Source organism: Oratosquilla oratoria, chromosome 31 (assembly GCF_046742065.1).
Source record: "Oratosquilla oratoria isolate Oo_2021 chromosome 31, ASM4674206v1, whole genome shotgun sequence".
Taxonomy (NCBI): Eukaryota; Metazoa; Arthropoda; class Malacostraca; order Stomatopoda; family Squillidae; genus Oratosquilla; species Oratosquilla oratoria.
The window spans coordinates 47,660,008-47,686,393 of NC_134807.1; positions in this window are offsets into that span (position 1 = coordinate 47,660,008).

Sequence of the window (26,386 nt, forward strand, 5' to 3'; positions counted from 1 at the left end):
AATTCCTCCCAGGGCAAATTGAAAGAATGCAATTGACATGGATCTTAATATCAAGTAATGCTTAATAGTGTCTTAATGATATATATCTTATTCTAATCCTATACTGATAATATACACCTTAATTATTAAGTAGTATTTGCCATCTTTGCTACACTATTAATGTCTGTCTTTTTCTCGCTCTCCTGGGGATGGTCCGGGCATTGGACAGCCTTTCAATTCTCATCACATTGTGGATCCATGAACTCTCTCTTGTTGACCCCACACTCCCTCATTCTCCACTCCAAGGCATCCAGAATGTATATATAGTATTTACCTAGTTGTATTATACGGGAAGGGAGCTATGTTCGTGGTGACCTGTCTTTGTATCTTAAAATCTTGAATAATGTTTCCACACACTGTTTCTTTATCTAATTTGTTCCAGGTATCTATCACTCTGTGTGGAAAGCTATCTTTTTTAGATCTCTTCTGTAATTATCTTTTTTGAGTTTCTTTTTGTGTCCTCTTGTTTTTCCATTGTCCCATTTCAATAAATCATTCTTATCTAAGATTTCCATTCCTTTCATAATTCTATAGGTAGTTAGCAGGTCTCCTCTTTCCCTTCTTTGTTCCAGAGTTGGTAATTCCAATTTGGACAGTCTTTGTTCATATGTAATTTTGGAACAAATTGGTCCAGTTTTGTTGTTACTCTTTGTATTCTAACTTTTTTTTTATATTCTTTTTGGTACTAGGTGTCCATAGTATTGCTGCATACTCGAGTTTTGGTCTTAGTATATGTGTGAAAATGGTGGTCTACAACATGCCACTGTGAGGGATATGTTTGTGGTCCAACAATTTTAACCTATTAAAATCCACTTTGATTCAAAAGGAAAGGGCTTTGGTTCGCTATTATTAGTATAACGAATCCCACCACTGTGGCCATCAGTGTAATGCAGGTGTCATTATTTGACTGAAATGGGAAGTAAACTTGATCAGATTTTTATTCATTCACTTATATCTTATTATCTTCAATGAATAAACCAAGGAAGTATAATTACATTTGAACACAGAAACTTGGAAAGAAGTCCAATATTCTAATTAAAACTATAAGATAATATACTTGTAGAAGAATGTTTGTAGGTAGTTTGAACAAGAATATAAGGCACTGGTATGAGAATGTAGATCTATACATAAGTGGGTCATTATGCTATAGTGTGATCCACTGGCCATAATACAAGCAAGAACTCTGCATAATCACAATACAAATGCAAATTGGCAATAACTATCTGAAATTAAATCCCTATTGACTGATGAGCAATGGAGGCCACAACTTATCATTTCTCCCTCTAACTATTGTCATTAATCTATATTTGTGATAGTGTATTAGGTTTAAGGATGCCTTGTATGGTCAATCTATATTGAGGGGAGTCTTGTCTTAGAATCTATTTCGAATGTTTGTAAATATTGCTAAATTCACCAGTTCCCCACCAAAATCACTAGACTACTAACAATATTTCAATATCAACATATTACATTTTTCCTCTGGGTGAGGAGCACAAATAAGGAACTGACCTGTATTGAGGGGTCTCATCTTAGAATGGCTACCTCCTCGACTGGCTCAAGCCCAGCCAGATCACTGTCTCATTACTCCCCAAATGTGACTTTGCCCATCTAATCCCTAATGCACTGTCAGCCATTCCAACAAAGTTACTCACACTGGATGTTCCCAGCATTCCATACTCCTTGCATTACAGGACTGCCCCATTTCTCCCAGTTGCTCACTCAAACATGCAAAATTTTTGTCAATAAACAATCTCTAATTTTATCTTCACAGACCCAGACTAGCTACCCCACAGATTGGGGGAGCAGTGTCTTTCTTGAATACTTTGCGAGATCTTTCTGTATGCTGGTGGATTTGCCACAGTTATATTATATCAGAGATAAGTCAATACGGTAAGAGTATTTTGTTTAGTTGAAATGAGTGTAAACTTTGATTTTAAAGTGTATTTAAGATGGTTGTATTATGTTTGCAATTATTGGAATTTGTATAGTTTTGAGGTTGATATTACTTTTGACAACATCAAAAGTGACAAACTTTTCACATTGAATGAGAATCCGACAAGAAACAATGGTCTCAAACTGTCCGGAAATAGATTCAATTTGGAAGTAGGTAGAAACAACTTTGCCAACCGTGTAGTTAATGAATGGAATAAACTTCCTGCACAGGTAGTGCAATGTAGTTCAGTTCGAAGCTTTAAGAATCATTTAGATAAATACCTACGTAAGATGCTGTAATGATTATAATTTATCTTATATTATTTGTTTTTGTTTTGTTATAATTTGTCTGTCTGATTTTCATTTATTGTTGGTTATATGTCAGTTTATTATTATTAACCTGTTTGTTTGTTATCTTAACTGTACCTATGCATTTATGTATTTTATTTGTTATTTGCATTATTATGGTTTTTGTTATTTTATTATTAATATGATTTTTTTTTTGCATCCGACCTAGATATGGATCAAGGGGTCTCCTGTCGGCATGCTCCGCCTTTGTAATCCTTTGTAAATGTGATTGCTTATCTTATTATTGATCATTTTATAAGTAGGGAACTGTAGGAGTACAAAGATTACTTATGAAGTGGGCATACTTGGAGAGTCAAGGAAATATTGTGATGAGTTTACTGAGTTGTGTGCTTGGATGGTTGCTTTGCACAAATGCTGCATAAACTTGGGTGGATACTCAGTGATCTTGAAGTCAGTAAGTGGAGCTTGATTAAAGTTTTGTGGACAGTTGCTTGGAGTTTTCTGAGTCTAGATCAGATGCCGGTGGCTTGATTGAAGTCTTGAAAGTTGATGTGATGGGCTTGATTGATTATGGCTGTAGATGAGTGGGAGTGCTGCTGGAGTGATGTTGTGAAGGACAGGTGGTTTTCTTCAGATTGGTATCATGGCTGCCACCAGGTGGTTGAAGTCGAATTGCCTTATTAATTTCACAACTGATTCTCTTCAGGACAGAGATTTCTCAACATGATGTGTTGCTGGATGCTCTGGGAGGAGAATAAGTTGGATTGGTTGGCGTGGCTAGTTGTGGATGAGCAAGTATCTTTGGAAGATGTGAAAGATCCTGCTGCCAGTTTATGTATATGTTTGGGACATGTTGATGTAAACCAGTGGTAGGTTTTGGAGGTTGTACTTACACAAAATTTAAAAACCAGGGGACAGGAGTCTTCTCAGTGAGAATCCTTGATAGGATCAGAAGTCCCAAGTCCAGGGATATAATTCCCTATGAGGAGAGTCCCAATATGGTAACACAGTCGCCAACATTTATACACAGAAAATGCATGTATCTGTATCTGCATGAGGTTCCCTATTAATATTTACATTATCTCTTTCTACAATAATATTTGTTAGTTGTAGTACAACGGATCTAGTATTAGTGAATGTGTCCTGATGTGGTGTATGATTTATAGTTATGATTATGTAGTTAGGTAGATACATACATACATACATACATACATATACCAAGGCTTTTTTCCCCTTACAAGGGAGGTAGCCAAAAAGGAAAAGGCATAAAATCATTCCCACCCATTCCATCCCTGAATACACTCCACACCCCTCCACCCTCCCTCATATCTTAGCACCTCCTGGATGACGGGTCATCCCTGCACCTTGTCCAGTGCCCTGGGTCAGAACCAGTGTCGCAAGACACAGCACATCCACAGCAAGGCCGCTTCATTAAATCGGCAACCCCACCTCTCCATCCCCCCATGCATAAAAGGAGAAGACGGGGAGAAATCCCTTCAGGCTGTGTCAAATCTTGCTCACACATACTACCTCACCCCCCATCCCCAGCCTTTCCACCTCATGCATCACAACATCATCCATATACGACCATTCTCCATTCACCCGTCTTCTGTCCTCTCCCGTACTTCCTCAACAGACATTCCCCTCTTCCCCAAAGCCCCCTTCACCCCATCCATCCACCTCATCCTAGGATGTCCCCTCCACATCTGCCTTCCATACCTCTTTTACTAGTCTTTCTTCACTCATTATTTCCATGTGTCCAAACCATCCTAATACTCTTTCATCAACCCTATCTCCCAACTCCCTTTCCACCCCTGTTCACCTCCTCACCTCCTCATTTCTCACTCTATCTAGCCTAGTAACCCCCATCATACTTCTCAGACACCTCATCTCAAACACATTCAAACTCCTTCTCTCTTCCTCTCTTATACTCCATGTTTCTGCCCCATACAGTGCTGTTGGCACAATCACTCCTTCATACAGTCTCCTCTTAGCATCCATTCCCAAATGTCTATTCCTCATTACACTTTTTAATCGACCAAGGCATTTACTCGCTTCTCTCAACCTACATTCTACCTCCACCTCCACTCCACCTTTTCCTGCCACATTTGCACCCAAGTATCTAAAACTATCCACTTCTTCCAGTCGCTCTCCCTTAATGCTCACTTCTAGTCTGCTGCCACTTTCACCCCTTGTACATCTCCTCACCTTACTTTTACCCACATTTATCTTCAGCTTTCTTCTACCACACACTCTCCCAAACTCTGTCACCAGCTTCCTCAATCCCTCCTCCGATGCTGCCACAAGCGCAGTGTCGTCCGCAAACAACAGCTGGCTCACCTCCCACTTTTCTCCATTTTCTTTAACCATCTCCAATCCCTTGCCCACTACCCTTGCATTTACCTCTCGCACTACCCCATCCATGTACAAGTTGAACAGCCAGGGTGACATAATGCATCCCTGACAAAGTCCCACCTTTACCTCGAACCACTCACTTTCTCCATTTCTAATCCTGACACAAGCTCTACTACTCTCAGTCTCTTGTCAGACACATCATTAACCATTCCTATGTATCCACCTCTCTTTTATGAGAGGTAGATACATAGGAATGCTTAATGATGTGTCTGACAAGAGACTAGTGGCATATTGATAGGATTAATTGATTGTGGCATCATGCTTCCTCACATTGTGTGATTTGGGGAATGTACAGGTCAGCAAAGATTGAAGGTATTGTTTAGGCTAAGTGAGAGTTGAAAGGTGCCAGTGGTTGTCGACATCCTGCTTGAGGTCTGTGGATCATGTGTCAAGCGTGTGACATATATGGTTGGTTACATATGGCTATAGGGTTAGTAATTGTTAGTGTTTCTGTAGTCTTGTATCATTGTACTATTTTGCTGTGTTGTATACTTTTACTTTGTTTCTGTGTGAGGTCTGTATTGTCTTTTGAACCAGGGTGATGACTGGTTTTGTGCAAGTTTTCTTTGATATGTGTTTGTTCATGGTGTCTTGTATTTTGTCCTTTAGTCTGGTCCAATTAGTTTCCACTGAAATGACCATCAGGTCGCTGTCCAGGAAAAAATCTTTGGAGTGTGCTAAGCCTTGGGATATGGCACCCATATTGGCTCTGTTGTATAAGTAAATGATCCTGTGTTCTTGTTTTTGCTTGGTTAGTTCAATGTTTGCATTAACTAGTACCATGTCATGATTGCTCAGACCTGGTAATACTCATGTTCATGTGATGAGTGAAATGTTGTTCATAAGGAATAAGTCTAAAGTGTTGGATGTGATCCCATGTCTTATCTTAGGGTTGTGCATTTTGGTTCATGCATTGTTTGTGAGAGTGCTTTTGATGTAAATTTTTCATGTAGAAGTCTCTTGTCAGATTGTGGTGATATAATGTCTTCATAGGTGGGGTTATTGATAGTGGCATACACTGTCCAGTCAATGTCAGGGAGATTAAAGTCACCAGCTAGGCAGATATTTTTGGAGGGATAAATTTTGTTTAATGAGTCATCTAGGGTCTGCAGGTAATCAATATTCAAGGGGGAATGATACAATAATTCTACATATACAGTCCTGCAGCCCTGTACCTCAGTCAAAAAATTAGTTCCTAGTCTGAGTCAAGTTTGTTTGCTGGTACAGCTATTAATCCTGGCTTCATTGCTATAAAAACTCCACCATGGACACTGTCTTGTCTGTCCTTCTTGTGTAAGGTCATTGTATACTGTTGAGAGGGAAGACTTTACTGTCTTTAATGTCTGATATGAGCCAAATCTTTGTCCCTATAATAATGTCTAGGTCACAAGTCAGAATGGTGTGATGAAGGGCAGCTCATTTGTTAGTAAAGTTGCTGAAGTTTAATATTAGTGTTCTCATTACTGTTGGGGTTTTGCATATTATTGAGTTTTGTGATTATCAGATAATAATTAATAAAATGAAAAATTAAGCAAGCTATTAGATGTTTACATCTGGTGGCCAAGGCACCTTGAGTAAAATTATTGAGTAATCAGTCTGTGGTCAAAACAACCTATGCTGAAACATCCATCCACAAGTCAATAAATCCAGGCAATTGGAGTGGCTGTGAATTTCTGATTGAAGAAACTGTCAACAAATGAGAAAACAAGGTTTTCCATATCATTAGATTCACAGAGTATGGGATTATTGATGGGGACATATGAGATGGTCCTACAATATGGATGTCAGAGCTCATTTCCTTGCTGCCTATCTCTAAAACCCATCAACACCTTTATTGCCACCCAGAGATGCAGCTCTGGGTGGATGAAACTTGATCTTTGGACTGGGTCCATCTCTACCAACTTTGACAATTTTTTCTATTTTTTTCACACAAGGAGAGCTGATAATTCTTTCCTCCTCCTACTATAAGCCAGTGACAAAAAGTCCTACATCAATACAATGATAACATAAACCAGTTTCTTCCAAGATCTATGGGAGGGTCCAAGGACTATTAACAACTGCTGTAGGGTTGCAGAATTCCAGTAAGTTAAACTTGAGGCAACAGTTATTTATCATATCACACAAAATAGTCTAAGACTCTTTGAGATGAGCTAAGAAAGTTAGGAAAGGAAAACAGCCAACACATTATTTTTTTTATTGCACCTGAATTATCCAAATACCAACAACTAAATAGTAAAATACTGCTCTCCACTAGATTCTATCACAGGCCCTGCAATACAAGACTAAAACACACAATCATATCTCCTTGAGTGGAAGAAATGTAGGAGTGAGCATTATAACTAGCTCCCTCCTTCTAAGGGTATTTGTACATAGAATAACTAAATAATTTCAAAATATCTAGACCCACAAAGTGGAGATAAATACCTACTAAACTTAGAGGAAAAGGATCCATAAAAATAAAGATATACACATACTCATGCATATATACACACATACATATATGCAATATATATATGTGCCTTGCTCTGGTATTGAGTGTTGTTACATTGTTTCTGACCTAAGCAATGGGCTGAGTTCATGGATAGCCCTTCATCTACAAAAAGCTAAAATAAAAGAGAAAACCAATGCTTATTGGATGGGTATGGGATGGATGGCAGGTGAGTGCATGCCATGGATGGCTACCTCCATTATTAAGGGGAGGGGGTTAAGAAACATGTGTATGTGTGTGTATTTACCTAGTTGTATTACATGGGAAGGGAGTTATGCTCATAGTGGTCTTATCTTTCAGCATCAAGTTTGTTCTTACATTCTTGAATAGTATTTACACACACTGTTGCCTCATCTGATTTATTCCAGATATCCACCACTCTGTGTGGGAAGCTATTTTTTTTTCATATCTCTTCTATAACTATCTTTTTGAGTTTCTTTTCATGTCCTCTTATTTTACTCTTGTCACACTTTAATAAATCATCTCTATCTAGGACTTCCATTCCTTTCATAATTCTGTAAATAGTCAGTAGATCTCCTCTTTCTCTTCTTTGTTCCAGGATTGGTAGTTCCAATTTGGACAATCTTTGTTCATATGTCAATTTGAAGAGTGTTGGTGCCATCTTTGTCATTGCTCTTTGTATTCTTTCTAATTTCTTTATATTCTTTTTAGTACTGGGTGTCCATAGTGTTGCAGCATACTCCAATCTTGGTCTTATTAGTGTAACTAATATTTTCTAGACCATTTCCTTATTCAAATATTCAAAAGCCACTTTCATTGACCTTAGTGAATTGAAGGTGTTATGTATTTACCTAATTATAATATGCAGTAGAGGAACAATACTCATTGGTTCCTGTCTCCTATTCTCTAATTCTTTATATCTAGCCAACATAATTCATACCCTTGATTTCCAATTATCATTTATATTTGAATTCATGTACTGTTTGAGCTTGGGCTATATCACCTTCTAAGCTATTCCATGTATTTATGAATCTATATGGAAAACTGTATTTACCTAACTGTAGTATACAGGAAAGGAGCAATGTTCGTTGGGTCCTATCCCTTATACTTTAATTTTCTAACATACCTAGAGTCAAAGTCAGGTATGGTTCCAACTTAATCTATGACTTTGATTCCCTATTATCATATTTAGATTTGGACTCATGTATTGTTTGAGCTTGGGTTACATCACCTTCAAAGCTATTCCACATATTTATACATCTATATGGAAAACTGTATTTCTTCACATCCTTTCAACAAGTGGTATTTTTTAATTTACTTCCAAGACCTCTTCATGTCCTCCCATCTTGAGATTTCTATCAATGCAATCTATCCCCTTCATTGACCTGAACACTGTTATTGTGTCACCTCTTTCTCTTCGATCTTTCAAAACTGGTAGAACCAGTGCTTTTAGTTTTTCCTCAAATGGTTTATCTGTAGGTGGGGGATCAGTTTGTATTCTCTTGATCTTGCTTATATCCTTCATTCTGTGTGGGGACCATACAATTGATGCATATTCCAGTCTTGGACATATCAGGGTTTCAATGAGATTTTTAATCATCTCTTCATCCATATAATGAAATGCCACTTTAATCTTCTGCAGTAGTCTTTATGTCTCTCCCACAATCCTGCTGATATATCTGTCAGGTGATAGGTTGTCTTTTATCAACACTCCCAAGTCTTCCCCTCTTTTGCTTTTATAATGGGTTTGCTTTCCAAGGGACAGTTTAAGAATGGCCTTTTGGTGTTATTGCCCATTTCCAGTACTTTGCATTTTTTGGTATTGAACTTCATTTCCCAATCTTGGTTCCATGCAAAAATAGTATCTAGATCTTTTTGCAATATTTTACCATCTTCCACTTTTTCATTCTTCTCATAATTTTTGCATCATCTGCAAACATGTTGGCATTGCTTGTTGCTCCTTCCATCATGTCATTAATAAAGACAAGAAACAGTATTGGTGCAAGCACTGAACCTTGTGTATTTGCCTAGTTGTATTCTACAGGAGGGGAAGCTATGCTAATGGTGTATCTCGCAACATCTAGTTTGCTCTTAACCACTTCCATACAGTGACGCCTACATAGGCGTCATGAGGAGCAAGTGGGTACGCGATGATGCCGACGTCGGCGTCTTGATTATATTTATTGTAGTTGTACCTACATAACCTCCATTCTCTCTAAATTGACTTCATCATATTTTCTATGGTTATCAAAATTCACGGGTGAAAGAGAACAAACGATTGAGCACTGACTTTATTTTTTATAATGCGATTATCATGACGCAACATCACATGTCGGGCAGCTAATGCTGCCAGGTGTGCGATGTGCCCGAGTGAAGAGGTTAAATTCATGTATTGTATTTGCACACACTATTGTTTCATCCAATTTGTTCCAGACATCCACCACTGTGTGAAAAGCTTTTTTTTCAGATCTCTTCTATAACTGTCCTTTTTGAGTTTCATTTCATGTCCCCTTGTTTTTCTTCTATCCCAATTAATAAGTCTTCTCTATCAAGACTTCCATGCCTTTCATAATTCTATAAATGGCCAACAGATCACCTCTTTCTCTTCTTTGTTCCAGGATTGGTAATTCCAGTTTAGACAGTTTTGAAAGTGTTGGGGCCATCTTTGTCATTGCTCTTTGGATTCTTTCTCAAACAAGCTCTGGAGAATAGCCCTTTTTTTTGCTAAGTTGGAGAAAAAACAAATGCCTAACTTGTATTTGTGTGGGGAGGGGAGTTGTTGAGGGTGCCCAAAATTAGTTAATAGAGTGAAATTAAAGTGTCAAAGAAACAAAAATGGAGGATAGTCAAAACAGACAGAAATATAGCAAAGCAACCAAAAGAAGACTAGATGTGAGCAGGGAGCAGGATTGAATCGCCATTAGGTGTCATCCCTAATAAAAGTTGTAAAATTGAGACTCCACAACAGAATCAAAGGGATGAAGAAGAAAGTTATTTTGGTTTTTCCAGCTTTGCAAGAGATGATAGAAGACTGGATAAAATTATGGAACTGAAAAGGGAGATGAGTTATAAAAATATTTCTAGAACATCAAGGATGCAATAGAAAAGAGAGGAAGTAATGTGCAGTGGAAGAACAAGAACTTCATCAGAACAGAAGAAATTGGCATCTTTTTGCACAGCTGCACTAACAGGCGATACGCCTAACAGGAGATTGGTGAGAAGGTGAGAGAAGAGATGAAAATAGTGACATGAAATGTAGAAAGTTTGTGGTGATCTATGTGCCCCTGAAACCATTTTCTTGGAGAGTGACCATTCTAAAATGTTGGAAGACACAAGGCACAGATTAAATGAAATGCTGAGAGGAAATCTAGTAATTATGGTTGATTTTAACTCTAAAGAAATATGTTTGGAGATGACAATGAAGGGTGGAAAGGACCTTTGAGGGAAACATACTACTTGACATGACCAATGAATACATAATGACTCAATGGATAAATGAAAATACCAGATATAGAAAAAACGAAGAACCATCGAGACTAGATTTAATATTTACATCAGACCCTGAAATTGTGGATAAAATTGAATACTAGACACCAATTGGGAAGAGTGATCACATAGTACTTGATGAACTAAAAGAGAAAATATACATAGAGTGAAATGAAAAACACAGAAAAGGAAGACTGATGTATAACAAAATAGACTTTGGGAAAGTTAAAAAGTTTCAAAAAGCGAGTTGGGAAAAATTCTATAATGAAGAAGCACAGGTGGGAGAGAAATGATTTTGAAGGAAATCTATAATGGAGTGGATAAATATGTACCAAAACAAAAACAAGAAAAGGTGTACATTAAGCACTGGTATAACAAAAAGTGTGGTGAGACAAAAGATAGATGAGACAAAGCTTGGAAAAGTTGGAAAGAAGAAAAAAAAACCTGGAAAGTGGCAAATATATACCAACTTATGAAATGAATACGAAAAAAAACATGCAGGGAAAAATAAAGAAACTATGAAAAAGACATAATAGACAAATGTAATGATCAACCTAAATTATTCTATAGATATGCGAGTGGTAAACTAAAAAATAAACAGGAAATAGTAAAACTATGTCAAGGGAACATAGAATACACAGAGGATATAGAAATAGCTGAAATTATGAACAAACATTTCAAATCTGTGTTCCCTAAAGAAAACCTACACAATTGGGTTGAAGGAAGTGAAGAAAGATCCCCGCAATGAGAGAAATAACTGTGACACAGAAAGAAATAAGGGACCAAATAATGAACCTTGATGTCAGAAAATCACACAGCCCAGACAGAATTGCAAACTGGATATTATAAGAATGTGTAGATGAACTGATTGCTCAAAGAAGGAAAGGTACTGGAAGACTGGAAAAATGCCAATATCATACCAATATATAAAGAGGGAAACAAGAAGGACCCGACAAACTATTGACCAGTCTCCCTTACAAATACAATAGCCAAAATTTGTGAGAAATCCAAAACAATTTGGATTTTGACAGGGAAGGTCATGTACCACAAATCTGATCTGTTTCTATTCAAGGTTAATAGATATAATAAAAGAAAGGGATGGATGGGCACACTGTGCTTTCTTGGACTTACAAAAGGTATTCGATAAAGTACCACACAAAAAATTAAGAAAACTTGAAACAACAGGAGATATACATGGAAAACTATTTAAATGGATAGAGGATTTCTTGCATGGAAGAAAAATGAGTGGCGCTCAGAGATAAAAAATTCTGCTTAGGAAGATATGATTAGTGGTGTCCCACAGGGATCAATACTGGCTCCAATAATGTTTGCTATGTATATAAATGACATGGATGAAAGTGTAGAATGTTACATGAACTTCTTTGCAGATGATGCAAAACTAATGAACCTTGTGTGTATTTACCTAGTTGTATTATAAAGGAAGGGGAGCTATGCTCGTAGTGTATCTTGCAGCATCTAGTTTGTTCTTAAATTCTTGTATGGTGTAATTTTTTTCTATGGAGGGAGAGAAAAAATATAACACTGGTGGACAAGGAAAGGTTGAAAACTCACTGGAGAAAAAATAGTTAACAAATGTGATATCTTTGGGATGCATCTTGCTCTGACATAGTGAAGTAAATCACATCACACAAGATCCATACTTTATAAAGGGGATAACACTGTATAAAACTAATAGCAATCGAAGAGAATAAAAAATTTGTAAGGTGGTTGAGCCCCTAACTTTAAGAAACAAAGTTTCAATGACAAAATAGTTCTATAAGATTTGTCCTACAATAAGTCTATGATAATTCTCATTCTTATTGAAGAAAGACCATAGTATATGGAAAACAAATATTTACATACATTTTATTGTAGCCTTTATAAGTTCATAACTTATAAGTATCTATGCAAATATATCTATATATAACCAAGAGTACAAGTACATCTATAATAAGAGTAAATAAAAATACATGTTATACAACTAAATATTAATGACCAAATAAAAGTATAAAGTACCAGTATATGTACCTCGGTAACTAAGTACACATGTAAGTTGCTTCTAAAAGCATACATTACATGTATAAGTTTGTGCATGAGCACAGAGCCCAAACATAAATGTACACAAAATCAAACTCTCAGTGCTATGAAACCATGAACTTTAACTATACACTACTTTATCCTAAAGTCTCCAATAGCCTAGTAAATGAGATTTGAACATTTTCTACAGAAGTCTTCACAATAATATGCATAAAAAATGCAAATCCAATGAAATAAGATTTGCAGAAGGTGGGTGATAAGTTCAAACATACTTCCCAAAAAGCCTTTCCCCATTGTAAGGTGGTGGTGGTTAATTACAAGCATACATCCCCCCTACACCCATCCAAAACAAATTCATCACCCCATTCACCTAAACACCTAAAAGATGAAGAGACATACCTGTCCCCTACCCCACCACTCAGGACAAAGACTATGAAGCAAGATCCAACACCTCTATAGCAAGGTATGACAGCCAGAGCTGCTTAATTACATGGCAACCCCCACCTCTAATCCACTCAAAAAATTATGGAGCAGTTCAGGTTCTTATTTCTTCAACCATTTACAACCACTTTCCATTCATTCCTATATTTTGCACTCTCTCTTCCCTGCTCAACATTCTTCTTGCAATCAATGCCTCTTCTACCCCATCCATTAACCTCCTTTTTGGTCTTCCTCTTAAGTTCACTCTCTTCACTTCTGCCTTCCATACTCATTTTGCTAGTCTTTCCTGACTCATTCTCTCCACATACCCAAGCCACCTCAGCACTGTTTCATCTACCCTATCCAACAACTCTTTCCACCTGCGTAGAGCTGATGGCCAGGGGTAGTTGCTGCTGTTTGGCCCCCAACTCTTGGGGTTGGGGGGTGGTCCCACAATGTAGACGCTGCAGCTCCAGGACTGCATTATACACAATCATGCACGCAAACAACACGACATACACTCTATAAAGGATTTGTGGGAAAACCCAGTTTCGGCTGTAGCATTCCTTGGGGAGACGGGACTGCTCGGACAGACAGTCTAGGGAACGACAACAACAACAACTCTTTCCACCCATTCTTTGCCTTCCCTTTACATTTCTCTCCCTATCCATCCTAACAATCACAATAATTCTCAAAAACTTCATCTCAAACATGTCTAGGCTCTTTCTGCCTCCCTCAAATTCCAAGTCTGATTCATATAGTACAAGGGGGCACAATCTCTCCCTCATACAACCTTCTTTTTGTGTTCATCCCTAGATAACTATATCTCATATCACTTTCTATTTTCACCAGATATTTACTTGCCTCTTTTATTCTATAATCATACTTTCATGCCCCATTGTTCATTGCCAAATGCAACCCCAAATATTTATCTAAAACTATCCACTTCCTCCAGTCTCTTGGCCTACAAATTTACATCAGCACATCACCATCACCATTCCTTGTGTATCTCATCCCCTTACATTTGTGCACATTTAGTTTTAGCTTTCACACACCCTTTCAAACTGCCATCAACTGCTTCAGTCTATCTTCAGACAAAGCCACAAGCACAGTGGTGAGGCAGACAATTGGAGATGGAGAGCTGATAGATAGGGTTGATCAAAGAAAACCAAAATTGGTCTGGGGATATGGAAAGAGTAGGTGAAGAAATACTTAACAAAAAAAAAGTGTGAGAAGCAGAGGTGGATGGAGGGAAGCTGGGGATGATCAAGAATGGGGTGGATAGACAGGGTGAAGGGGCTGTTGGATCCAAGAGGAACGTCTGTCAGGCAAGGCAAAGAAAATGCAAAAGACAGGAGTGAATGGAGAGTGGCTATAAATGGATGAGAAAATTAAATGGCTCAGAGCAATTGCTTGTCTTCCAGTGTATTTCTCAAATGGATGGGGGTTGGGGGACCATGTAATAAAAAAAATGGGGGGTAAACCAACTCTGGCTCTTGGGCAATGCTGCAGAACTGCTGTGTTGTTGCATTGCATCTGACTGAGTAATATGATGGGGAACAAAGGAGCTAAGTTGGAAGGGAATACAATTGTGTTTTTGGCTATAGGGTGGGTGTATGCTTCAACTCAGCCATATCCCTTTAAAGGGGGGAAAAGGATTTTTGGTATATGAAGTCAATTTGCCCTGATTGTCTCTGTAAACATCTCTAAACACTTTTTTTTCCCAAAGTTCTACTGGGATCATTCTTAATCCTTTCACTGAAGAAGATATTTCTCTCCCCTGAATAAAATCAAATGGTGGCAGTTACACTTGAGTTATTATCATACAATGCAACAATAATGCTTAACTGAACATTTTCTGCTACAAAAGAGACTTCCCTTGGTTGAATAAAACTACCTGGTGGTAGATAGAATAAATGTGCAAGAGTTAAAATGTAATCAGGACAATTCAAATTCCAGTTTTTTCCTCTTTATGTATCAAACAACCAGGTTTACATGTCCTAACATTTCTATTCAGAGCTTATTAAATTTCACCTATATAATTCTAACCTTGTAAGGGTTTAATGATGGGTACTTGCAAGTAAATCCCCTGTGGTAGGAGGAAAGAATACTCCCACCAGGTCTTCCCACTTGAGTTGTAAGAGGCGACAAAAATGGGAGAGGGATTAGGACAAGGCATCCTTCCCTTCCCCTGTAGCCCCAAAGGGTACATTCCTAAAAAAAGTAGAGGCATAAGAGGGTCTAGGAGTTTTCCAGCCATTACCCTAAGGTTTGGGTCTTTTAATGTGCATGGATGTGGTCCAGATGAGAGTAAAAGGGAAGAGATAGGCAGTATGTGCGAGGGAAGATGGATGTGTTGGCATTGAGTAAAACTAAGTTGAGAGGGAGGGGCGAGTGTAAGTTTGGGAATGTAGTTAGGTGGTTCTCAAGAGTGAAGAGAGGATGAGGGAGAGAAGGGGTGGCTATACTATTAAGTGAAGATATAGGTAAGCATGTAGTGGAGTGGAAGGTTTCTTCAAGGTTAATGATGATGAAGGTGAAACTAGGGAGATGTGGGTCTTTGTAAGTGCATATGGGCCTGGTAGTGAGAAGTGTAGAGAAAAGGGAGGCTTTTTGGATGGATTTAAATGAGTGCATAGAGGGATTAGGGAGAAATGTCAATGTTGTGGTATTGGGAGACATTAATGCTAAGATAGGAAATAAACCAATAGATGGAGTAGTTGGGAAGTATGGAGTTCCAAGAAAAAATTGTAGTGGAGATTTAACCCCTTCCATACGGTGCCGCACACGTAGGCGTCATGGGGAGCGAGTGTATTCGCGAGGCTGCCATATCGGCGTCTTGATTATATTTATTGTAGTCGCCCCTCCATAATGACATTCTTTCTAATTCTTTTGTAATCGCATTTTCTATGGTTATCAAAATTCACGGGTGAAGAGAGAACGATCGATATAAGCGGTGACTATATTTTATGATGCGAGTATTATTACGACACGTCGTACGGCTGGCATTGGCTGCTGCCACCGAGATCTAAGTCCATGACGCCTACGTGTGCGGCACCGTATGGAAGGGGTTAATGGTGATGTGTCTAGAAAGAGAGTTGATGATAGCAAATACAGTGTTTAGGAAAACAGTCAAGCATAAGTACACATGGGAGAGGGTGGTGGATGAAAGGGTGGTAGAGCATTAATGGACTATATAGTGGTAACCAGGAGTATAGTAGAAAGAGTTAAGGATGTACATGTTCTAAGGGGAGAGAGTGGGGGAATATCAGATCATTTTTTGGTGGAAGGTAAATGGAGAGTGGAGGATAGATGGAGACAGAGGAAAAGGACAAAAGGTAGAGAAAGAAAAGGAGTACAAGAAGCTGAGAGAGAAGTGGGAGGGAGTGAAAGATAGAGTAGAACTAGAAGTGGGGGGAATGGGGATGGTTCAAGGAGGGAGTCACAAGGTGTGCCAAGATGGTGTGTGGAACAAGGAGGATGGGAGGAAATAGAAGGAAGGGTAGTGAGTGGTGGGGTGAGGAACCAAAGAAGGTTGTAGAAGAGAAGCAAGCTTTCACAGATTGGTTACATATTAGGATGAGGGAATCATACAATAGGTACAAAGAAAAGAGAAGTAAAGCATATGATAAAGAAGGCAAAGAGGAGAGCAGATGTGAAATGGGGTAAGAATATGACAGAAAATTTTGAAAGTAATAAAAAAATGTTTTGGAAAGGAATTAAAAGAGGCGAATCAAGTAGAGAAGAAAAGGTAAAAGGTGCAGATGGAGAGATAACAGAAGGTAGTAAGAGGAAGAAAGGCAGAGTATTTAAGGGAGTTGCTAAATGTGAAGGAGGATAGGGAGGGAAAGGTATTTGCAGTGGGAAACACAAAGAAAATGACCGTGATGAGTGAGGAAAATGGAGGAGAAATAGGGAACAATGAAGTGAAAGCAGTTGTTAAGATGATGAGAGCAAGTAAAGCACCTAGGTTGTATGGATGTTGTGCAGAATGTCTGAAAAAAAGAGGTATGATGGTGGACTGGCTCATGAGGTTATTTAATGTTTGTTTAAGAGAGGGTAGAGTGCCAGAGGACTAGAGAAGCTTAGGCACCTTAACTTACACTTTCTGGAAAGATGCAGAGTGCGGGGTGATCTAATAGAAGTATTCAAGTGGATCAAAGGTTATAACAAGGGTGATGCAAATAAGGTCATCATAATAAAACAACAGGGCAGGAGTTTTTGTGTCATTTTGACAATTGGAAATAAACCCTCTGCTGGGATTCGAACCCCCGCCAGAGCAGAATGCTTCTTATAAAGCGAGGACTGTACTGCCTGTACTACCGTGACCCTTTGCTGAGGGCACTCGGGTAGAACGTGGTATGGCCTGTACTACCGTGACCCTTTGCCGAGGGCACTCAGGTAGAACGTGGTACCACGTTCTACCTGAGTGCCCTCGGCAAAGGGTCACGGTAGTACAGGCGGTACATACCACATTCTACCTGAGTGCCCTCGGCAAAGGGTCATGGTAGTACAGGCGGTACAGTCCTCGCTTTATAAGAAGCATTCCGCTCTGGCGGGGGTTGGAATCCCAGCAGATGAGTTTATTTCCAACAGGGCAGGACTCACAGTAATGGGCATAAACTGGATAAATTTAGATTTAAGAAGGAAATAGGCAAGAATTGGTTTACTAATAGGGTGGTCGATGAATGGAATAAACTTAGTAACCATGTAGTAAGCGCTGAAACGATCAGTTGTTTTAAAAAATGATTAGATAACTTTATGGATGGGGATGACAGGTGGTGATGGATACGGGGCTGCCTAGTGCAGGCCTTATGGTCTCTTGCAGTCTCCTTTATTCTTATGTTCTTATGTAGAGGAGTGCTTGTATGGTTCCACTTTACAAGGGAAAAAGGGACAAGTGTGAGTATAGTAGTTTTAGAGGGATCAGCTTGTTAAGTGTAGTTGGGAAGGCTTATGGGAGGGTCTTGAATGAGAGGATTAGGAGAGGAACAAAGGGAGTACGAGTAATTGGTGAGGAAAAGTGTGGGTTTAGGACAGGTAGGGGTTGTGTAGATCAGGTTTTTGTGGTAAGACAGATTTGTGAGAAAGCTATAGAAAAAAGTAAGGGTGTTTTTTGGGCTTTTATGGATCTGAAAAAGGCTTATGATAGGGTAGACAGGAAGGCACTGTGAGAGGTATTGCAGATATATGGGATAAGAGGAAAGCTGTTAAGAGCAGTCAAGAGTTTTTATGAGAGTAGTAGAGCATGTGTTAGATTCAGAAATAGAGAGAGTGAATGGTTTGAGGTAATGGTGGGACTTCATCAGGGATGTGTTATGTCACCCTGGCTATTCAATTTATACATGGATGGAGTGGTGCAAGAGGTAAATTCAAGGGTATTGGGTCAGGGACTGGAGATGGTTAAAGAAAATGGAGAAAAGTGGGAGATAAGCCAGTTGTTGTTTGCTGATGACACTGCTTGTAGCAGGATCAGAGGAAGGATTGAGGAAGTTAGTGAGATAGTTTGGGAAGGTGTGCAAAAGAAGGAAGTTGAAGATAAATGTGGGTGAATGTAAGGTGATGAGATGTACAAGGGAAGAAAGTGGCAGCAGACTGGAAGTGAGTATTGAGAGAGACTGTTGAGAATATTGGGATGGTTTGGACACATAGAAAGAATGAATGAAGAAAGATTAGTAAAAGAAGTGTGGAAGGCAGAGGTGGAAGGAGTGAACATGAGGGGATGACCTAGGATGAGATGGATGAATGGGGTAAGAGGGGCATTGAGAACGAGGGGAGTGTCTGTTGAAGAAGGACAGGAGAAGACAGAAGATAGGGGTGAATGGAGAATGGTTGTGTATGGAAGATACTGTGATGCATGAGGGGGAGTGGGTGGGTGAAGGGATATGTATGAGAAATAAACTGACGCAGCCCGAAGGGATTTCTCCCCGTCTTCTCGAATTAATGAAGCTGCCTTGCTGTGGATGTGCTGTGTCTTGCAACACTGCTTCTGACCCCGGGCAGTGGACAAGATGCAGGGATGATCCATCATCCAGGAGATGCCAAGATAAAAGGGAGGGAAGAGGGTAGAGGGGAGTGGAGCATGTAGGGGATGGGATGGAATGGGTGGGAATGATTTCTATGCCTTTTGTTTTTTGGCTACCTCTCATGTAAGGGGGAAGAAACCCTTTGGTATTTGTATATATGTATGTATGTTTTTTGGCTACCTCCTTTATAAGGGGGAAAAAGCCTTTGGTATATATATGTACTTGCAAGTAGTCCTGTGAAATGGGCATCTGAGAGAAATATCTCCCTGCCACCTGTTTTCAAAACTTGTCAATACCTTCATCTCCAACTGGAGGTGCAGTGTTACTGTTTCCAGACTGGACTAAAATTTCCATCAAGTTCGACTACTATTCTTTCTCAAGTCTTATATTGCAAACAGTATAAGCATCTTTATAATGACTGCATTATCTCCTACCATCTCTATTTCTCTTATTAACCTTTGTATAACAATTCTGGATACAAACTTTACCTGAGATGCTTAAAAGGTATATGCCTCTGATTCCTACATTAAAGCTTATTTTTTCCTTTACTGAGTATGAATTAAAAAAAAAAAAAATTAAATACATACTGGAAAAGTAAAAGCTAACAAACTGTTCTCTGTACAAAATTTGAGAGTATATTAAACATCTAAGAGGTGATGCATAACTTTTCAAAGAGAATGAGAAGATTTTCCTTTGAAACATCAATAGATGTACTAATAAAATGAAGAAACTAAGATAACTTTAGTGAAAGAAAACTGGGAATGAAACTGGATTGCACAATAAAATGCAAAAACAATATAAAGTGATATGGTCCTGTGAGACTGACATTTGAGAGTATCTCCCTGTTGCCCACCTTTAAAACATGTCAAGATCCTCACCTCCATCTGGGGGTGTAGCACTGAGGAACTGACACTTAGTCTTTAGACTAAGTCCAAGATCTCATTCAATTTTGACTATATTCCTCCATCATTTCACACAGGAAAAGCTGGCAACTAACAATTACTCCTCCCTTCCTACTACTACTACATGTCAATGCCATAGAACTGAGAATCATTGTCAGTTACTGTGGGGTTGCGAGTTTCCATTCAATGAAATTCAAGGCATTAATTATCATTACAGTAAGTCCTCATTATACGGTACATATGCGTTCCTGAAAACCTTACCGGAAATTGAAATTACCGTATACCGAACCCATTATAACATGTAATAATAGGATATGGCAGATGTACCTTCTCCCTGCTCTTTCCTCTTCAAAATATCTAGCAGATACCGTATCTGTTAATTTTTCTTATCATAAATAGAATCGAGGGTAGTAATTACCAAATACCGTAACTGTGAATTCACCAGATAAAGAATTACCGCATAAGGAGGACTCACTGTACTAGCAATATACAATGTACACATCTATGTATAAAACTTATTAGCTTCTTCAAGTAACTTATCAATATTATCATCATTTATTTCAACAAAGTGCTTTTGTTGACGACTGAAGTAATAAATATCACCTGTGTATATATCAAACCATAGTGCATGTATATATACACGCCCTCTAGATAATCCATCTCGCATAAAGTTGTAACTTGCAATATTTTGGAGTTGTTGAAGTGTGTTAACTTGTGAAAGTTTATCTTCTTCACAAAACTTGTTTTCAGGATCAATGTATGCAACAAATCTTCTCATTGGTGTTTCTCCCTAAAAAAAAGAGAGGTTTTAAAAAGCTTCACTACAATTCATATACACTTAGTTATCTCCCTATTTTCTGGAATTTTAGGTTTAAAACTTGTTTTGGAGAGGCATTTGTTAATGATGTTGCACTGCTGTTTTGATTATAGAATTTTCTCTTGAACTATACTGACTACTTCATGGTTTTTCATTGTATCCCACATTTGTTTGCTTTCCCAACTACATTTTTTTCTATCTTTCCTATTTTCTTTCTTTTTGTTGTTTATTTGTTTTGCAGCGTCTTTACTTAGTTGTTGAAGACTTTGTTTTCTTCTTCTGTAGGGGGCATGGAGGGAAGGTTGCCATGTAAATGAAGCAGCTGACCTTCTGGGCCCTCACATGAGTGTAGGGGGGTGCATATGCCCTGGAGCAGCACATTTGGGGGGGGGGGCAGCAATTCTAGTCTGGACATGCCACTCATAAGGCTGATAAAATAATTCTAATGAAAAAAATGTCAAAGAAGCCCTGAACATTTTACTCTAATCACTGAGATCTTTGTCCCGGGGTGGCACTTCAGCATATATGGGCTCTGCTGGCCTTGCTGTGGGTGTGCTGTGTCTAGCTGCATTGCTTCTGACTCAGGCAGTGGGCAGCTACAAAAAGCTAAGATAAAAGGGAAATGGGTGACAAATAGAATGGGATGGGTGGGGGTGGGTGCATGCCTTGACTGGCTACCTCCCTTCTAGGGGTGAAGAAGCATTTTGGCTGTTATAATATTTTATCATTGGACTTTTTCATACTCAGCTGTTTGTTTGCCTGCATGTCATAATCTGTAAACTATTGACAAAACTGTCTGACTACATCGTCATAGTCTGTTTGGAACCAGTTGGAATTGAATTGAATTTATGAAGTTTGTGGCTATTTGCCACGTGCCGGAGCCAAAGGCCATTCAGTGCATTTATGTCAACCAGTTATCTATACATTAAAATACTAATATACAATCTATTTTAGTTATAAAATCATAAAAGTTATTCTATATATTTAAAATTTGTAGATGCTATTTTTCACATTCATAACAAGTAAGGTTTACTTCTCTACTCATCTACAACAAACAGAAGTATATCCTAATCATTCACAACAAACATAAACTATATAATTAAATATCATAAAATAAATTCGTCTCTTTTACAAATTTGCAAACCTTTCCTACAGGGGCATCCATTCCTAAAATACTTGTTAGGGGTTTATTGGCTCAAGTGAATTTTCTTCTTTGATCAGAATAGAGAGGACATTTGGTAAGTATATGCCTCACTGTGATGTTAATATTACCATTGGAGCACTGGGGGACCTGTCTCTCTGCTCCACTAGTTAGGAGGTACTTGTGGGTTAGGTGTGTGTGCCCTATACGTAGGCATGTTAAAACTATGCTGGACCTTCTGTCCATCCCTGTATAGGTCCAGGGGCTGACAGAAGGTCTGATTGACTTTAGTTTAAAATTATTGTTCGTGTTGGACCATTGATCCTGCCACCTGATCCTACAGTATGATCTAATAAAAAAATTTAGGTCTTCACAGGGAACCTTTAAAGAGCGGGAACCCGGGGTGGAAGCTGCCTGTTTGGGAGCTGTATCAGCTTGCTCATTTCCACGAATTCCCACGTGTGAAGGAACCCAGCAGAACTTTATGTCAACTTGTTTTCGAGAGTGCAGGAGGACCAGCCAATTTTGCACCTCTTGGATAAGTTGATTAGAGGGTATCAATCCTTGTAGCGCTGTCAATGCACTTTGGGAATCACAATGAATAATATATGAATCCTCATTTCTGCTTGTGTTAAAAATAAATTTTAGACAGCTATAGATAGCATAAATTTCTGCATTAAAAATTGAGAATTGATTGGGAAGGCTCTTTTTAATTATTTTTTCTCCAAGGATGATAGCACATCCAGTTCCAGTAGCCGTTTTTGACCCATCAGTGTATACAGCAATCGAGTTGTTGTGTTCAGAAATATGGGCTAAGAAGTTACTTTTCAGTTGAGCACTTGAGTTGATCTTTTTGCTTTCTTTCATTTGGCAAATGTTTATAGGTGGCCTACACCATGGAGGGTATTTTGCAAAAGTGATTTCCATAACTAGAGGAGGAATAAGGCCTACCTCTCTTGTACTATTGTTTAATCTTACTTCAAGGGGCTTAGGCAAAGTAGGTTTAGTGGGTGCTCTGTTGAAAGGTTGTTTTATATACTTGTAGTTTGGATTAGAATGTGTAGTTAGTGCTCTTGACATATATCTGAGACCCTGTTCTTCCCTTCGAATGGAAAGAGGGGGAAAACCAGAGTCCACATAAAGACTTTTAACAGGAGAAGTCTTAAAAGCTCCAGTACAAATACGTAGCGCCATGTTGTGTACTACATCCAGTTTTTTCAATAGTGTCTTACATCTGAGGCATAAACCTGAGAGCCATAATCAATCTTACTTAGGCATATGGCTTGATATAATCATAATAGTGTAGTACGGTCAGCTCCAAAATTCATGCCACAAACAACTTTAAGAATGTTACATCGTTGTTTGACATTAACTGCTGTCTCATTTATATGGTCAGCAAAAGTTAATTTTTTGTCAAAAACAATTCCTAAATATTTAACTTTGTCTTCATATATTATAATTGAGTCTTCTAAAAATAATGTTGGGATTACTTCCCTTTTTTGTGTTCTACAAAAGCGTATAGCTTTAGTTTTTTCGGTAGAGAATTTAAATCCTTTATTATTTGCCCATTTAGTAGCAGCATTAATTGCATTCTGAATTTTGATACAGGCTTCAACTGCAATAGATTTACTACATATAAAGACAATGTCATCTGCGAATGCTTGGCCAATTACTCCGACAGGGAGTTGTTCAAGTAATCCATTAATGGCAACACTAAAGAAGGTTGGGCTAAGGACACTTCCTTGTGGAATACCTTCTTCCTGTAGATATTCTGATGATAGGGTAGAGCCTATTCGCACTTTTTTTTTTTTATAAAAAATCTTTGGCAAAGTTAAACATATTGCCACCGATATTCCAATCTGCTAGCCGTTTTAAAATACCGGCTCTCCAGGTAGTGTCAAAAGCTTTTTCCAAATTGAAGAACACTGCAATGGTCTGATTTCGGATTGCAAAAGCATTTTATATCTCACGTGTGAGATATAATAGGGGATCCAAAGTACTTCTGTTTTTGCGGAAGCCATATTGCCTCTCTGATAATAAATTCTTTGATTCTAGGAGCCACACCAAACGAATATTCACCATTCGTTCATAGATCTTAAAAATACAGCTGGTAAGAGCTATAGGCCTGTAACTTTTGGGATCACTAGGGTCTTTTCCAGGTTTCAAAAATGGAGCTATAACAGAGTTCCTGAACACCAAAATTCATTAAAAACATCAATAAAGAATTTTTTAGACTCCTGAGGTAGATGGGAAATCATTGCATATGTGATATCATCTTCTCCAGGTGCTGTTGGTGAAGATAAAGATAAGGCATGTTCAAATTCGAGGATGTTAAATGGAGTGTTATATGCCTCAGCATTAGTGCAAGCAGGCAGAGTAACTACTGTTGTGTTCCTTATACTGTGGAATTCAGGGGAGTAGTGACTGGCACTTGAGATATTTGAGTAGTGCTGTGCAAATGCCTCTGCCACTTCTCTTGTATCTGATATAACAACTAAGTTGATTTTTAGAATGGGCAGGGGGGAGGGGGAAAATTTCCCTGATAGTTTGCGTATTCTGTCCCAAACTAAAATAAGTGGGGAATTATACTTTAATTCTGATATGTATCTTATGAACGTCTCTCTCCTTGCTTCTTTGAAAATTTGCTTTTGTTTAAGCAAGGTTTCTCTTGTATATCAACCTGTTTATCAGGATTGGACGTCTTCGATAACGTTTGTAACAGGCTCTAGTAATTTTTCTGCTCAAGGCACAATTACTATTCCACCATGGTATCAGTGGACGTCGAGGTTTCCCTGTTGTTTTGGGAATTGATAGCATAGCTCCTCCAGTCATTATACTAGTTGGATATTCGTATGCAGCTGAAGGACTAGGGAAATCATTAGCTTTACAAGTGACTTTGGTGGATCTTTCATAGTGCTGCCAATTTGCTTCCTTTGTCTTCCATTTGGGCAAACATGGGGAGGGTATATTTTGGACATACTTAAGATATATGGGAAAGTGGTCACTTCCATAGGGATTATCATCCACTGACCACTGATAATCTAATCTTAAAGATGATGAGCATATTGTAAGATCAATTGCAGAATTGGAGTTTTGGAGTTGTGGACTACATCAAACCTTATGGGGGAACCATCGTTCATTAAAACTATATCATTATAGTCTAGTAGTTCTTCGATTAAAAGTCCACGATGGTCGCATCTATTTTCTCCCCATAATGTATGCTTTGCATTAAAATCCCCCATTAAAATGAAAGATTGAGGTAGTTGGTTTAAAAGTGATTGTAAATCGTTAACTTCTAATTGCCTTGGATTACCATCTCTGTCCACTAATCGATGGATTTGTGTTGTACAAGGTTGTAGTATCGTGTTTAATTGTACAGCTTTTTGTGGTAATGACTTGGTCAAAATAATACTTGTGCCACCATGAGCACGTTCACCTACAGGAGGTGGAGATTTGTAGAATGTAAAGTTGTGTCCACAGTTGGGTATAACATTGCCCAGTTTAGTTTCTTGTAGACAAATGGCGGCTAAATTATGTTCTTTAAAAAGAACCCGGATCTGTTCTCTATTTGAATGGAAACCTCGCATGTTCCATTGACATAGGGCCATTATTTGTTATTGGATGGTTTTTTATTTGGTTTTCCAGGTATGGAATGGTTTGTTTTGGGAAGATTCGGTTTATGTTTTGTAGAGGAATATGATAGGTTCTCGAGAGTTCTGCTATTTCCTTTCTTTGGTGTCCTACCATGATGTGAAGATTTAGTTGATGGTGAGGGAGTACGGGGTTTCTTTTGTCTTTGAGGCTCCATCTCCACATCTTGCACCTGAGCTGTATGAGTTGCTTTGATCAAGGTGTCATTCTGGGAGTTATCCAGATCAGGTGGTAAAGCTGTCTGAGAGGTCTTTCGTGAGGCCTGAGAAGTTCCCTGGAGAGGGGTTTTGGTCAAGGGGTTATGCTGGGAATTACCCAGATCAGGCGGCAAAGCTGCCTGGGAGGTCTTTAGTGAGGCCTGAGAAGTTCCCTGGAGAGGGGTTTTGATCAAGGGGTCATTCTGGGAATTACCCAGATCAGGCAGTATAGCTGCCTGAGAGGCCTTTGGAGTCCCCTGGAGAGGGGACGAAGGAGCTTTCCGAGATGAAGTATGAGAAGTTGAATGCACTTCAAGCTCAGAGGGGGGGGGAGGCTGAAGTTTTGGATTGGGATTGGATTTTATAGGTTGATTCTTAATTGAATTTCCATTTTTTAGAACATCACTATATTGAGGTCTACTGAACAGAAGTCTTTTTGCCTGGCCAATGCTTAGATGTTCTGCTTGAGCTTTCTCTATAGCTGCTTTTTCCTTTTTAAATGACTCACATTCTTTATATCTAGCACTATGATTTCCCTTACAATTTATACATAAAGTAGGATTAG